This window comes from Dipodomys merriami, unplaced genomic scaffold (genome assembly GCF_024711535.1).
Source record: "Dipodomys merriami isolate MVZ:Mamm:240054 unplaced genomic scaffold, mDipMer1.0.p SCAF_340, whole genome shotgun sequence".
Classification (NCBI taxonomy): Eukaryota; Metazoa; Chordata; class Mammalia; order Rodentia; family Heteromyidae; genus Dipodomys; species Dipodomys merriami.
The window spans coordinates 1,174,770-1,190,337 of record NW_027204938.1 but is presented as its reverse complement, the minus strand read 5'-3'; the positions used below and the strand labels follow the sequence as shown (position 1 = coordinate 1,190,337).

General features: G+C 36.4%; 1 non-coding gene across 1 annotated transcript; it reads right to left on the bottom strand.

Annotated features, from left to right (window-relative positions):
* Window positions 1-2,920: 2,920 nt before the first annotated feature.
* LOC138803571 (U6 spliceosomal RNA) lies at window positions 2,921-3,030 on the bottom strand. Its single transcript, XR_011364977.1, has one exon. It is a non-coding gene; the product is annotated as a U6 spliceosomal RNA (small nuclear RNA).
* Between the last annotated feature and the right edge of the window lie 12,538 nt (window positions 3,031-15,568).

Sequence of the window (15,568 nt, the reverse complement as noted above, 5' to 3'; positions counted from 1 at the left end):
TGGAGAACTTGTCTATGCAGCCTTTTGTCCATTTTTAATCCAGTTTCATGTTAATCTCATCTTTAAGCTCTTTAAACCAGATCAATAATTAATTAAAGGTAGAAAAGAAAAAAATGTAGCAACTCCTAACATTTTTCAATTTTCAATAAGATGGTATTGCTTAAATCATTTTCTGTTTACACTTGTGACTATATATCTCAATTTATTTAGACCTTTTACAAGGCTGTAGTTCATTCATTTTACTGTGATTGTTTTTTCCTCAGCCTGTTTATCTAATTTCCCTTGGTTTCTTTCAGTCCCAATGGTTCAAATTTCAAACTGAAGAATAAATGGAAGGAAGCAAACAAAAAATACAGTTCCTCTCATCAGATGATGCCTGTATAAGAATGAGGAAAGAGTTCATCCATCTAAGGACTTATGATAGGACAACAAAAAAAGAATTCATTCTTCTAGGTCTTCTTTATCTTTGTGATGTAACTTAATTGTTGTAAAACACAATATACTGCTCAAATACTTTTATGTTTTATCATTTTTACACATTTTCATATCGATTTCATCTCAGTCTACAACATAACTTCATCGTTCTGTCTCTGGTATTTTTACTCTAACAAGACATAAGATAACCAGTTTGATTTACAGCATGAGAAATTATCCCACTGGCTTGCTTGGAAGCAGAGCATGGTCAATAGATATTAGTTCTGGTTGCTCACTACATGTAATGTTTTCTGTACTACTTATCACATTTTATTTAGTATTTAAAAAAGACTGCTGGCTAAACTCAAAGCTCATCCATAGAAGCTTATATTAAGTATTTCACAAGTGTTATTTCCTTTAATTCTTAAGATAACATTTGCTATAATGCTAATGTTATTACCATTTTAGTGTTGGGAAAAATTGTAATTAAAGGCAGTATGTGTATGGCCCAAAGACACACAGAGTGAGGAAGAAAATGAGTCAAAGTTTCCAAAAGTCTTTCAGCAATATACAAAAAGTAGATAAAATCTCTTCATTCTATGACACCCTCAATTCAATATTCATATTGTCCAAGAAATAATAGCATACAATGTCTTGGTCACATTGGGTTATCATGCACAGAACTTATAAATTGAGGTACAAAGAGAGGCATATTTCTTCTGTCCCACAGTTCCGGTATCCTTTTTAAAAAGTACTAAAACTTTTAAATATTAACACTTACTGTCTTTTAAGAATTCTAAAACGAAATAAATTCACATATAATCAATCCAAAATGTTTTAAAAGTAGGAGATGATAAAACAGGCCCCTGTGAAGTAAATTTTCTTCTACTTTATACGTTATTCTGAAAGCCTTTTGCTGGTTTATCATGCCTGTAATCCTAACTACTGGGGATATCTACTCAGGAGCCTGAGATTTGTGGATAACAGTTGGAAGCCTATCAGGGCGAAATAAATTCATGAGATTATTTTTCAAAACTTTTAATGAACTAGCAAAGGTCCAGGAATGGAGATGTAGCTCATTTAGTAGCTCACCAATAGAGCAAAAAGGCCTAGCAAGACTTTGAAGCCCTGATTTCAAACTCTGAGCATGCCAACACACATGCAAGTGCGTGGGCACACACACATTTATTCAAAATACCTTCATATTAGTGTTGTGCATTAATTTCTTAACGATATTATGAGTAAAATAAAGGAAATAAACTCTTCCATCTCAGAACATTTTTATATGTTTTCATTGCTGAAAGATTAAAAATTAAAAACCTCACTTTACCATTACCATTACTAACTTGCTAACTGCTGATTTTGCTTCTGTAAATATGCTTGCATTCAGACCCCCTTCCCTGGGAAATAAAACTGGGCAGAGTCTCGAGGCCCAGATATCCGGATATCGGCCGGCCCAGATGTCCGGATGTCAGCCCACTCCAGGACAAGGTCAAAGCTTACAGATAGTACATGTTTTTCAGTTTTAGTTTATGTTTTTCAGTTCCAGTTCAGTTCAACAATCCCCGGGATGGACCTTGACAACGACCACCTGGCAAGACCACAAGCTAAGCCAAATGTCAACCAATCATAGGCCTGTAACCATGTAAACCCCCCCTTAGACCAACCATGAGACAATTGTTTTACAAAGAGTGTTTTATGCTAATTTGTGGTTTTTGCCTTTAAAAATGCCTGTAACTGCTGCTCAGGGCGCTCTGACTGCCCGGGGCAGAGAGTCCGTTTGCACAAATGCCAAATAAACTCCTCTTGCTTGTTGCATCTGCTGGTTTGGAGTCTTGGTTTCTGGGGTGCCCTCCCGTTGAGAAAGTATCCCAGTGAGTCTGGGGTCTTTCAATTGCAAAATTACTGTACAGAAGGGTCACACTTACAGAAGCAAGGCAATGAGTACATTTCCTAACAAGCATTGTTAACTCCTCCTTTATTATTCCCCTACTATCCCTTCCCTTCCACCTCCACAAGTCCACTCACCTCCTCCCTTCCCCCGCCTCAATTGTAAAGTTCATTTTACAACATAGTGTCTTGTGCATCTAATTGTTACCATGGGTGAACCTGTATTCCTATTTAAGCATTTTCTTTTTCTCCTTCCCATCCAAAAATTAGAAGAGACTATATACAAGATGTAGGTACACCAACTTCAAATACAGTGAAAATAAGTGATTTAACATGGGGTCCGAACATATAAAGAAACAAAAAAAAAAAAACCATACTGAACGTTATACGTATGTGAGAAACAATAGCAAGAAAGAAAAAACCACTTGTGTCACTAACTTCGGTTCATTTACCTTAACATAATCTTTTCTTGTCATAAGCACATAGCTTTTGACCTTTTCTGCTTATCCCAGACATATATTAGTTATTGAAAATTAGGGAAACCATGGGACTTATGTTTGTTTGGACTTGGCTTATTACACTTCATAATCTATTTCCCAAGTCTTTCCACTTCCTAACAAATTAGGTAATGGAATGACAGGAATTTGCCTGTCATCCTTAAGCAGGGGCCATGTTAATCTTCTCTGTATCATTCCAAATTTAGTGTATATAATGCTTCCTCAATACTTCTCAGGGAGCAGAGGAGGGAAGGCCATCCCTCACCCTCCAGTACTGGAGATCTCCATCTTGGATACTGACAATGCTCGGTGGAGCTGCTAGCTCCAACTTAAGCCTTGGATGAAAACTAGAGTCATTTAGTAGGTCACAAGAACCTAAGCTGACCTGCCAGACTGAGCTCCATCCAGGGAAAAGTCACCCAGCTCAGGTGCTAGCCCCAGGAGTGGCTTTCTTCACTGGGTAATCAGAGCCAGAGGCTGCCCCTCCTTTAGCAGCCTTGACAATCAATTGAAATTCAGTAAACAGAAACCCTGAGAGTGACTCCAGGCTGGGCTCTCTGAGTTTATCACAAACTAGCCCCTGGGAAAAGCTACTGTTTGCTGAAAGGCTTCAACACTACCCAGAACCTAGCCTCATCACAGCATCTCCAAACTTGAGGAAAAAGCCGTCTCCCTCTTTTGTGATACTCAAAGCAGATCTCCCTTCCATTGAACTAACCTGGGACGAGGATCACAAAATCCTGGGTAAAGCAGAGCATCTTTCTGCCTGTTCAAACAAACTGACTTAAGAAACCAACCAAGCCACAGGAAAATCAAACACCACAAAAAGACCAGAGACTCCAACCTGAGGCTGGTTATGGACACAAGGGAGATACATGATTTTTCCTACCCCTCACAAAACTTTTGTTTTTCTTTTTTTCTTTTTTGGTACCATTTATAAAAAAATGTTTTTGGAAACTTTTTTTTAATTTTTACCTTTTTTGAAAAAAATTTTTCTAGTAACTTTTTTTTCTCTTAGAATTTTTATTTTAGGAGTATATGTGTGTGCGCATGTTTCTTTCTTTACTTTTCTTTTTCTTTTAAAAAATTCTTTTTGTTTTTTGTTTAGCTCTACTGAACTTCTGATCTTTTCTTCTTTTTTCTTATCCTTTTCACCTTTTCTTCTCTTTTGTTCTTCTTTATGTGACTTAATTGTTGTTCTGAACATCCTCAGATAAACCCGTAGTCGATTAGTAGACCTTATCCCCCATTGTGTACACACTTAATCCACAAATTCATTACTCAATTCAAAACCTCTTAGACTTAAATTCCTTAATAGCACCACTACCTCTTTATACCTATATAATATTTTAGGTATTTTTATTTTTAAGTTTTTCACATCTCCTTTATATTCCTCCCCGTCTCTCATTATATTCACGTTCTTCTCTGAATAGTTTGTATTCCTTTCTGCATCATATTTTTAATTTTTACTTTTCTACATTTTGGTCACTTTTTTTCCCTTTCTCTTTCTTCTTTTTTTCTCTCTCTCTACTTTCATCCTATCCAACTTTTTTCCTACTTTGAGATTAGGACTCAGTTAACTCTCCCTGTACCTTTCCACATCACTCTATTCCTATTGTTTACCCAAATCTCTCCCTAAACCTAATAATTTCTGGTTTACCAAATTCTTCTTTGTGGTTCGCAGCCGATTAATATATACTTGTTTAATGTTGGATAGATGTATCTGTTGAACTAGATTGTATCTGCAGAATATTGACTGTGCAAATACAGACTTTGGGTGATGCTTTACTAAGAAAGTGTTCTAGCAAAAAACTGGTGTTATTTTCATCCCAAATGGGCAGAGTAAGTTGGAAAAACACAAGAAAAATGGCAAGTCCGGGTATCTTCACTCCCACTCATGATAATCAGGGGACAGAACAGATAAAGGAAAAATCCACTGCTGGCAAACATGATTAATGAAAATATTGAAAACATACAAAGGACTCTGTATGAGCATGATAGGGAAAGAGAGAAGGCAAACAAAAGGTCAATGCAGGAAAAGATTGAAAACCTACAAAGGACTATGTATTAGTGTGATAGGGAGAGAAAAGAGGCAATCCGAAGATTTATACAGGAATATCATGAGCGTGAGGAAGGTACTCAAAAAAATGATACAGGATTTGCGTGAGCAGATAGAGAATACTCAAAGAGAAAGGAAGGAAAGGCGTGACCAGGCTGAGAACACGCAAAGTGAACAACAGGATGGCATGAACATCAGGAAGCTAAGCAAAGAGTAATACAGGAATTGAGAGAGCAGGATGAGAATACACAAAGATCACTAAAGGCATTCATGGGAGCCATTAAAAAAGAGCTGAAGGAAGTCAGGGAGACCACAAAGGGAATAATGAATGGAACCCAACAGAAGGAATGGAAGTCCAAGGAAACCATAAAAAATCAAATAAGTTATTTCAGAATAAACACTGGACACCCAATTAAGGAATTTAAGACGTTAATTCAAGATCTAAACAAAGCTGCAACAAAGAATTTGAAGCCATCAAAACTGACTAATTAGAAGGAGAAGAAATTAAAATAAAATTAGAAAGTCTTGACAGCAGGTTAGACCATGCAGAAGATCGAATCTCAGGGATTGAAGACAGCCTAGATATTATAGAGAAAGAACATACATCCATCCAAGGGAAATCCAAGAAATATGATATATCTATCCAACACTTGGAAGACACCATCAGAAGGCCTAATCTGAGGATAATGGGTGTAGAGGAGCACCTAGAAACAGAAGTTAATGGTCTCGGAAATTTGTTTAACAGGATCCTAGCAGAGAACATCCCAAACATACAAAAAGATAGGCCTACTCAGATATAAGAAGCTTTTAGAACTCCAAATAGACCAGACCAGAATAGAACATCCCACAGTCACATTATAATATACAGGATCAACTCAGACAAAGGAAAAGATCCTTAAAGCTGTGAAGGAGAAAAGATTAATCAGCTATAAAGGGAAACCAATTAGAATCACCTCAGATTACTCAGCAGAGACAATCAAGGCAATAAGAGCCTGTAATGATGTATGCCATGCTCTCATATCAAACAATTACCAAGGAAGAATACTCTACCCAGTTAAACTCTCCTGCACAACTGAAGGCCAAATAAAAAACTTCCAAAGCAAAGAAAAATTGAAACAATACATCTCCACCAAACCAGCCTTACAAAAGATTCTTAAAGATGTCCTACACATAGAAAACCAACAAGACCATAATAAAGGCCAAGAAACTGCACCCAAACTGAGAATCCAAGAACCAAAGGAAGAACCCAGGTTTTGGGGCCCCCAGAAAGGTGGATAACAAGGCAGGAACTCCCAAATACCTCCCAGTCTTATCTCTCAATATTAACGGAATTAAGTCTCCATTTAAGCGACATAGACTGTCTAGTTGGATTAAAAAACAAGATCCTTCTGTCTAGTGCCTTCAGAAGTCACATCTAGCACGTAAAAACAAACACATTTTCAATGTTAAAGGCTGGACCAAAATCTACCAAGCAAGCGGCCCCCATAAACAGTTGATAGTTACAATCCTAATATCAGATAAAATAACTTCAAATTAAAATTTGTGAGAAGAGCTAAAGAAGGTCGCTACAAGCTATTTAAGAGATCCCTCCTTCAGGAGGATATTACAATTCTAAATATCTATTCACCAAACAATGGAGCACCCAAATTTATCCAATAAACACTACTTTTCCCTCAAATCCCACATAGATCCAAAGACATTAATTGTTGACGATTTTAATGGACCAATCTTCCCAATAGATAGGTCAACTCAGCAAAACCTCAACAGAGAAACCGCAGATCTAAACAACTGCACAGATCAACTAGTTGTTACATCCATCTACTGAATATTTCACACAGCAGCATCAGAATACATGTTTTTCTCAGCAGCGCAGTGAACATTTTCCAAAATAGACCACATTTTAGGTCACAAAGCAAACTTGTACTAATTCAGAAATATTGAAGTGATATCATGCTTTCTCTCTAACCACAAGGGAATACAATTAGAACTCAACACCGAATGCCACCAAAGAAAGTCCTGTAACACACAAAGGCTGAACAACACACTATTGAATGACGAGTGGGTCATGGAAGAGACTAGAAAGGAAATTCAAATTTTCATGATATTCAACAAAAATGAGCACACAAATTACCAGCTCCTCTGGGACACAGCAAAGGCAGTACTCAGAGGCAACTGTGTAGCTCTGAGTTCCTACATCAACAAATTGGAGAGATCTGAAACCAACAATTTAACGAGACATATGAACCTCCTTGAAAGAGAGCAGCAAGATAAACCCCAATCCAGTAGATGGAAAGAAATAATTAAAATTAAATCAGAAATAAATGAATTAGAATACAAAAAAGTATAAAAAGAATCAAGAAAACAAAGATTTAGTTCTTCGAAAAAATTAACAAAATTGACAAACCCTTAGCAAATCTTATGAGAAAAAGAAGAGAACACACCGAAATAAATAAACTCAGAGATGAGAGTGGAAACATCATCACAGAAACAACCAAGATTCAGAACATTATAAGGGAATTCTTCTCAAAATTTTATCTAATAAGTTTGAGAACTTGGCAGAAATGGACATTTTCCTAGCAAATATTGACATGCTAATACTAAACGAAGATGAGTTAAACCATCTTAACAGGCCCATATCAAGTGTTGAAATAGAAACAACAATAGGAAACCTCCCATCTAAGAAAAGTCCAGGACCAGATGGTTTTAAAAAGGAATTCTGCACAGGCTTCAAATCAGAGCTCACACCAATACACCTCCAACTCTTCAATGAAATTGAAAGAGAAAGTTCACTACCGAACACATTCTATGATGCCATCATAACCCTCATCCCAAAATCAGGCATGGACTCATCAAAGAAAGAGTACTATAGACCCATTTCTTTGATGAACATTGATGCAAAACTTCTCAACAAAATTTTGGCCAATCAACATCAACAATTCATCCAAAACATAATACACTATGATCAAACAAGATTCATTTCAGTGATGCAAACCTGGTTCAATATATGCAAATCAATTAATATTATTCATCACATCAACAGGGGCAAGGATAAGAACCACATGGTTATCTCAATAGATGCAGAAAAAGCATTCAACAACATCCAGCACCCCTTTATTATGAAGGTTTTGGAAAACTTAAGAATCCATGGAACATTCCTGAATACAATAAAAGGTGTACATGACAAACCTACAGCCAGCATTATACTTAATCGTGAAAAACTAAAGCCATTTCCTCTTAACTCAGGAACAAGACAAGGATGTCCACTCTCTCCACTTCTCTTCAATCTAGTTTTAGAATGCCTAGCTACAGCAATAAGACAAGATGCAAACATAAAGGGGATCCAAATAGGTAAAGAAGAGATAAAATTCTCCCTCTTTGCAGATGACATGATCTTGTACTTAAAGAATCCCATAGACTCCACTCCCAAAATACTCAAGCTGATTCAAAACTTTGGCAAAGTAGCAGGGTATAAAATTAACCCCCCAAAATCAATGGCTTTTCTGTTTTCCAACAATGATAAAAGTGTGGCTGAAATTAGGAAACTACTCCATTTGTAATAGCCCCACAAAAAATAAAATACCTAGGAATTAACTTAACCAAAGAAGTGAAGGACCTCTATGATGAAATCTTTAAAAACTTGAAAAAGAAGATCAAAACAGAACTTAGAATTGGGAAAAACTTCCACGTTCCTGGATTGCAAAGATTAACATCGTAAAAATTGCAATACTTGCCAAGGCTATCTACAAATTCAATGTGATACATATCAAAATTCAAACCTCCTTTTTCAAGGGAATAGAAGAGGCAATCCAAAAATTCATATGGAACAATAAAAGACCCCGAATAGCAAAAACGCTCCTCAACGGAAAGAACACTGGTGGAGGAATATCAATAACAAATTTCAAACTCTACTCTAAAGCCATAGTAATCAAAACAGTTTGTCACTGGCACAAGAACAGACCTCAGGACCAATGGAATAGAATTGAAAACCCAGAAATGAACCTACAGACCTATAGCCATCTAATCTTCGATAAGGTAACTAAAAAAATAGAATGGAAGAAAGACAGCCTCTTCAGTATATGGTGCTGGCAAAATTGGTTAACTACTTCTAGAAAACTAAAGTTAGATCCTTACATATCACCCTGCACCAAAATCAACTCGTAATGGATCTAAGTCCTCGGAGTCAGAGCAGACTCTCTGAAAACATTAAAGGATGGAATAGGAGAAACCCTAGGTCTCTTTGTCACAGGCCGAAATTTTCTTAATAGAGACCCAGAAACACAACAAATCAAAGAACGGTTGGACAAATGGGATTGCATGAAGTTGCAGAGCTTCTGCATGGCAAAGGACATAGCTAGCAAGATCAATAGAAAGCCCATGGATTGGGAGAACATCTTCACTAGCCATACAAAGGACAAGACTCTCATATCTACAATATACCTGGAACTAAAAAAAGTAAATCTCCCAACAACAAATCCTCAAAGAAACAACGGCCCAATAAATATGTGGGCTAAAGTCTTAAAGAGAAACTTTTGTGAAGAAGAAAGAAGGATGACCAATAGACACATGAAGAAATGCTCAACCTTCCTAGCCATAAAATAAATGCAAATTAAAACAACATTATGATACGACCTCACCCAAGGAAAATAACAACAGATGCTGGAAGGGATGGGGACAGAAGGGAACATTACTTCATTGTTGGTAGGAGTGTAAACTTGTTCAACCTCTTTTTGAAACTAGTATGGAGGTTCCTCAAAAGACTCCACATAGAGCTCCCCTATGACCCAGCAATCCCACATTTGGGAATTTACCCAAATGTTTACAAACAAGACCACACTAAAGCTACCAGCACAACTATGTTTATTGCAAAATTATTTACTATAGCTAAGATATGGAACCAACCCAGATGCCCCTCAGTAGATGAATGGATCAAGAAAATGTGGTATATATACACAATGGAATTCTAACCCTCCATCAGAAAGAATGTGAGTGCCCCATTTGTTAGGAAATGGAAAGACTTGGAAAAAATTATATTGTGTAGTAAGCCAAGCCCAAAGAAACATAGGTCCCATGGTTTCCCTTATTTGCAATATCTAGTATATGTATGAGTCAAGCAGTAACGGTCAGATAAGGTGATGTTAGGAAAATGAACCCTAAGATATGTATTTAAATGTTTTTTTCCTTTCATTCATTTGTTTCTAATGCATTTATAAGATTATTTCTTAGTTGCTTTGTATGTCCCTCCCCCATAGTATAACCCCTGCTTTCACTGTATTTGATGTTGGTATAATTTGTGGAGGAGAAGGGGAAAAACAAGTCATTTAAACAAGGATACAGATGTACCCGCTGCAACAATGAGAAGTACAAGTTGTCATGTGGAAAACGAACTTTACAACTTTGGTGTGGGGGGGGGGGGGTGAGGAGTTAGTGGGGAGGGCGGGGGGAGGCTGGGGAGGGATAGGAAGGGGAAACAATTCTTGATAAAAAATGTACTGAATATCTTGCCCATGTAATTGTAACCCCTCTGTACAGTATGTTCACAATAAAAAATAAATAAAAAATAATTCCGGATATTTATTTTTCAAGAGATGTGTAGGAGACAGAATTCAATTATTCTATACAAGGGACCTGTCATAATGAACAATACAGTAAGTGTTAAGGTTTGTTAAAAGTTTTAATGTTTGAAATGTATTTAATTTGGGGTATTTGCTTATATATGCCCAAACTAGGTCTGTTTGGCAAGTCATAATTCTTTTCTATAAAATAGTTAAGATTCATGGTAGCAGATATATACCACTAAGTATGTACATTTCAGAGTTTAGAAACTTTACTAATGAGACCTTGCAAAGTCTCAGTGTAAAGAACCAGAATAAAGAGTTGACTTTTTTATCTACACAGTTTCTGTTAAAACTATAGCACTTCCTTACTTTATATGTTAGCGAGGAACAAATGAAGATATAAAACATATACAAATTACAAGATGAACCACAAATGGTAATCTTAGTGGGTGACTTTAACCACTACTCATAGCCTATAAAATTCTTGTTGAACATCATAATCTTAGCCACTGTTAACTGTAAAGATATATGACAATAATAAAATCTAATATATAGTACAATTTAAATACTGAAAACTCTGGTAATTGTTTTGTTTTTTATTTTATTAATCATTAATACTTAATTATCGGCTTACTTTATTTGTAGCATTGTTTTCTTTGTTGTAATAGGATACAACTTTTTGTAAGTTGTCATTAGGAGGTACTTTGAGAAGGTTACTGGGATAGCCAAACCATTTTTTATAGGTGCATGTAAATTTAAAAAGAGGAAAATTAATAACAACATATTTATTTAAAAAATGGTCAAGTAGAATCTGAATCAGGAATACTGATAAATGTCCACACTTAAAATCCTAGACCTAGGCTGTAGCAGAGGTATTACAGTGTTGAGGCCAAAAAAGTGGGAGACTGTGTTTTGTTTTGTTTTGTTTTGTTTTTAATTTGGATTTTTTTGGTCATGAGGCTTGAACTCTGGGGCCAGGGTTCTGGCTTTCAGCTCAAGGCTAGTGCTACCACTTGAGCCACAGCACCATTTGCATCTTTTTCTGCTTATGTGAAGCTGAGGAATCAAACCCAAGGCCTCATGCATGCAAGGCAGGCACTCTACCATTGAGCCACCTTCCCAGTACCAGAGAGACTGTATTTTAAAAAATCATCTAAACAACATTTGCTTCTGCTTTGGGTTATATAATGAAATATATGAATATCTTTTTACATTTTGTGCATTGTTGTGCTTCTAAATATATCATAACTTCATCCACTTTATCCTTTTTAAAGTCATGAAATATTTCTGACAGTTTGCTTCTGTGAAGATTGTTTTGCATTTATAATTTCTTCTGAGTCATTTTTATTTTTTCAAAATCACTTTATATTTAATGCTGATGGGTATTTACACAGAGACAGGGATATAGAGGATTTAGTTTACCAAGTGAACATTAAAATTAGACCTCAAAAACAAAAATCAGCCTTAACACATATTTTCATATCTTTCCCCACATTCTCCCTAAAAGACAATATTAAGAATGTCTGAGGGAAGCTTTTAAGCTCCAATTTTCTTGGGCTTCTTAGGTTTAGAATTCTTAAATTACAGGTTGTAATGGAAAAAGATATTTTCGTGCACTTTGCCCTTCAGACTGTATCTTGTTCTTTCCTTTTCTCGATTCCATTATTAGAGATTTTTCTCAGAGATGACTCTATCTCAACTTTTCTCTCTTCCTAAATGGACAAATGAATTTGCAGACCAAGACTCTTAGACAGAAAGAGTCTAAGAGCATGAATCTAAGATACTTCTCTCATACACCATCCCTACAAAGACACATGTACCAAAGCAGGATACATAGTTTCATATTTTTCTACCAAGGCCAAGGCATGAGGATGCTTGCTTCTGAGGGTGCCTGTTTGGGGCTCTTCTTGATGTTGCAAATTAACTTTATATCTAGTTCCATTATCAGCTACCAAGGATGGCATGTTTATACCATCAGGAGGTTGGCTCAACAGGGAGGCTGGATGTGTCGCCTATGAGGGGCTCCAAGGATCCCTCATGAATGGCACAGATGATCTGTGTTGGAAATACAGTGGGCAATTAAGGTATCCTACAAACACCTTCTCTGCAAAGCAAAGTTTACTTCTGTGGAAGGCATTCTGTCTGTCACACGCTCAAGTTGAATAAACACACTGGACAGGCAGCTCACCACTGGCTCCCATGAATTTGAACTTTGGAATCATCTTTCATATTGGCTCAAATTTTTGACTCCTTTCAAACTAGTCAAAAGTTTTAATAATCAACCAAATCCAGAACACCTGGCCATTTGAAAAATAACCAACTTTTACCCAGCTGGTGTTCTACCACTAGTGCCATGCCTCTAGCCCCTGGTACTTCTCTAAAATAGCATTGGCAGGGTTTTGACTACCTTTACAAGGGAAGTGCTTGTATCAGTGAAGCACTTCAAGATTTAACTTCTACAATTCTCCCATCTGATTTTGCTTTCTTTTCTTCCAACCAATAAGCACTGACTTTCCTATTCAGCAGTATCCAATAAGATATTTTGATTTAAAAAATGGTTTGTTTAAGGCAGATTTTCAGTCAGTTACTGAACCAAACCTGTTATACAAGGCCTAAAGCAACCATGCACACATTACTATGAAACAATTACTAAAGAGGTAAATATTGACACAATAACTCATTGTTAAAATGCTTGTTCTATCATCAAACTAGTAAAGGGATCTGCCAACACATAAAGACACACAACCTTTTTTAAGTGACTGGGGGCTGGTCTTGGGTTTGATTTCATGCTCTGGGCATTGTCCACTTTAGCCACAACTCAAAGCTACCAAAATGTAGTATCTTTTTTACAGCCTCATTGGAAATAAAAGTCTCATCTTTCCTGCCTGGGTTGGCTTCAAACACAGATCTTCAGAATACAGCCACCTGAGCATTTAGGATTATACTCAGCATCATCTCAGTTTTTAGGTAATTTTTTGCCAGTATTAAATCCTTGTAAGTCTTTCTGTAGCATTGGCCTCCAACCACCACAGAGATTCCCTTTGAAGTATATTTATTCTTTTATTTTTATATGTTTATTGTAAAAATACTGTATAGAGGGGTTAGTTACATGAGCAAGGTAAAGCATACATTTCCCATCAAGCATTGTTACCTCCTCCTTTGTATTTCCCCTACCATCCCTAACCTCCCAGCTCCAAAACTACCTTATACACTCCTTCCCACACCCCCTAAATTGTAAAGTTTGTTTTTCAACAGTGTCTGGTGCCTCTCATTGTTACAATGGGTCAACCTGTATTCCCATTTAAGCATTCTGTTTTTTCCATTTCTCTCCCCAAACTAGAGAAGTGTATATACAAGATGCAGAGCACCAACATCAAACTCATTGGAAACAGGGGTTATGCTGTTTCAGGGCGGGCAGAATATAAACAAACAAAAATCAAATGGAACATTATACATATGTTAGAACAATAGCAATAAAGAAAAAAACCACTTGTGTCCCAATGTTTGGGCTCATTTCATTTATCACCTTCTTATCTGGTCAAGTATCTGGTCAAGTATCGTATTTAGACCTATTTCTTTCCCATTCAATCCTACCAGTGGCTCCTACTTACTTTTCCATGGTGGCATTTTCAATTAACAAACCCTGCTGATAAATAAAAGCACATATTGGAATAATTTGATTATGGAGATCATAGATTGTGGAGATCAACAGAATAAAACTAATTTGAGTTCCTGTTTCTACTTTCTAGCTTTAAACTCTTTGGAAAATTTTCAGGCGTCCCTAAGTAGCATAGTTATAAATATGAAGTTTGAATGACCTGATAACTAAGAAGTCTCTCCTCAGTAATTTATGGTGTTTGAGAATGTTCATGTGTGGGTTGGCCAATGGAACCAAAGCACAGATTCTACTCCAGTTGGCCAGTAACATCTCCAATAGTGGTCTCATGAAATACCACCAGACATTTCCCCTGGCTATGATTAGTACTTATTGCTCACCTCAAAGGATTGGCCTTCACTACATCCAGGTATGTTTCCCGGAAATGTCCAATTTTCCCCAGGTAATTGACCTGGAAAGAATGGAGCTGGTCAGTTTCAGGGGTTTTTGAAATAGACTCTTGCTTCTGAGAAGAGCAACAGCATGTTCCAAGTTGTCTCTGATCACATTTCCCTGACACACAATCATAGCAGTACTCTGTACGTGCATGAAACATTTTGTGACTTTATACCAACAAACTGAATTTGACTCTTTTTTTATTTGTAAGCTAAGGTGGAAAATGTAAAGACTCTTCACTTTACTTTTTTGTTTCTCTAGCACTCAACAAATATATTCTTCAATATTTCTGGTAGAGTACATCCATTTACAGATGAGAAATGAAAGGCCAACAGTCAATGTAATGAGTAAATAATGCTACTATAATTTGTGTCTGAGCTCTTCACTCTGTGTGCTTACAAGAACCAGTAATTTGGTGATGGAGAGGACCAATATGAAAAGACTATGGAGAAAAATACTTTGGAAAAGTGGCTTAAATCTAGGTGATCATTGATGATTACATGAAACAGGCTGGTGTCCGGGGCACAAAAAAGGAGTACATAGAAATCATATTAGTGACAGAAACTGAGAAAATATTGATCATTCATCTTAACTATTGGGCAGGAGTAAAAGGTTAAGAAGAAATCTGAAGCGTTTTATGTCTCTAGCCACGCAACTGTATTAGTGATATTCTTGGCAATAAGGACTACAGGTGGAAATGATGGATTTAGGGGAAAAAAGTCTCTGATAGTTCTAAATTTTATATTAAAAAGATGTAAAGATAGGTCTCTTTAGACATAATAAAAATACCTATGACCAGAAATATGAAAAAGAATAGTAAAATCGTGGAGCATTTTTAAAGGGAAGACGAAATGGAAAGTTCTGACAAACTGTGAGCAATGTGAGCACCAGTTAGGACAAGATTCGAAGAATGAGATAAATAAGGAAACAAGAAAGTAATAAACACAGATTTACAGAAGTAAAGAAAGGAAAAAAATGCAGGGAGAAAAGGTCAAAACTGTTACAGAGATATTGTAAGAAATATGCTATTTGGATTTGAAAACTAAAAGGATATACACAAGTTCAATAAGAACAATATTTTTGTAAAATGATAGAGATATGT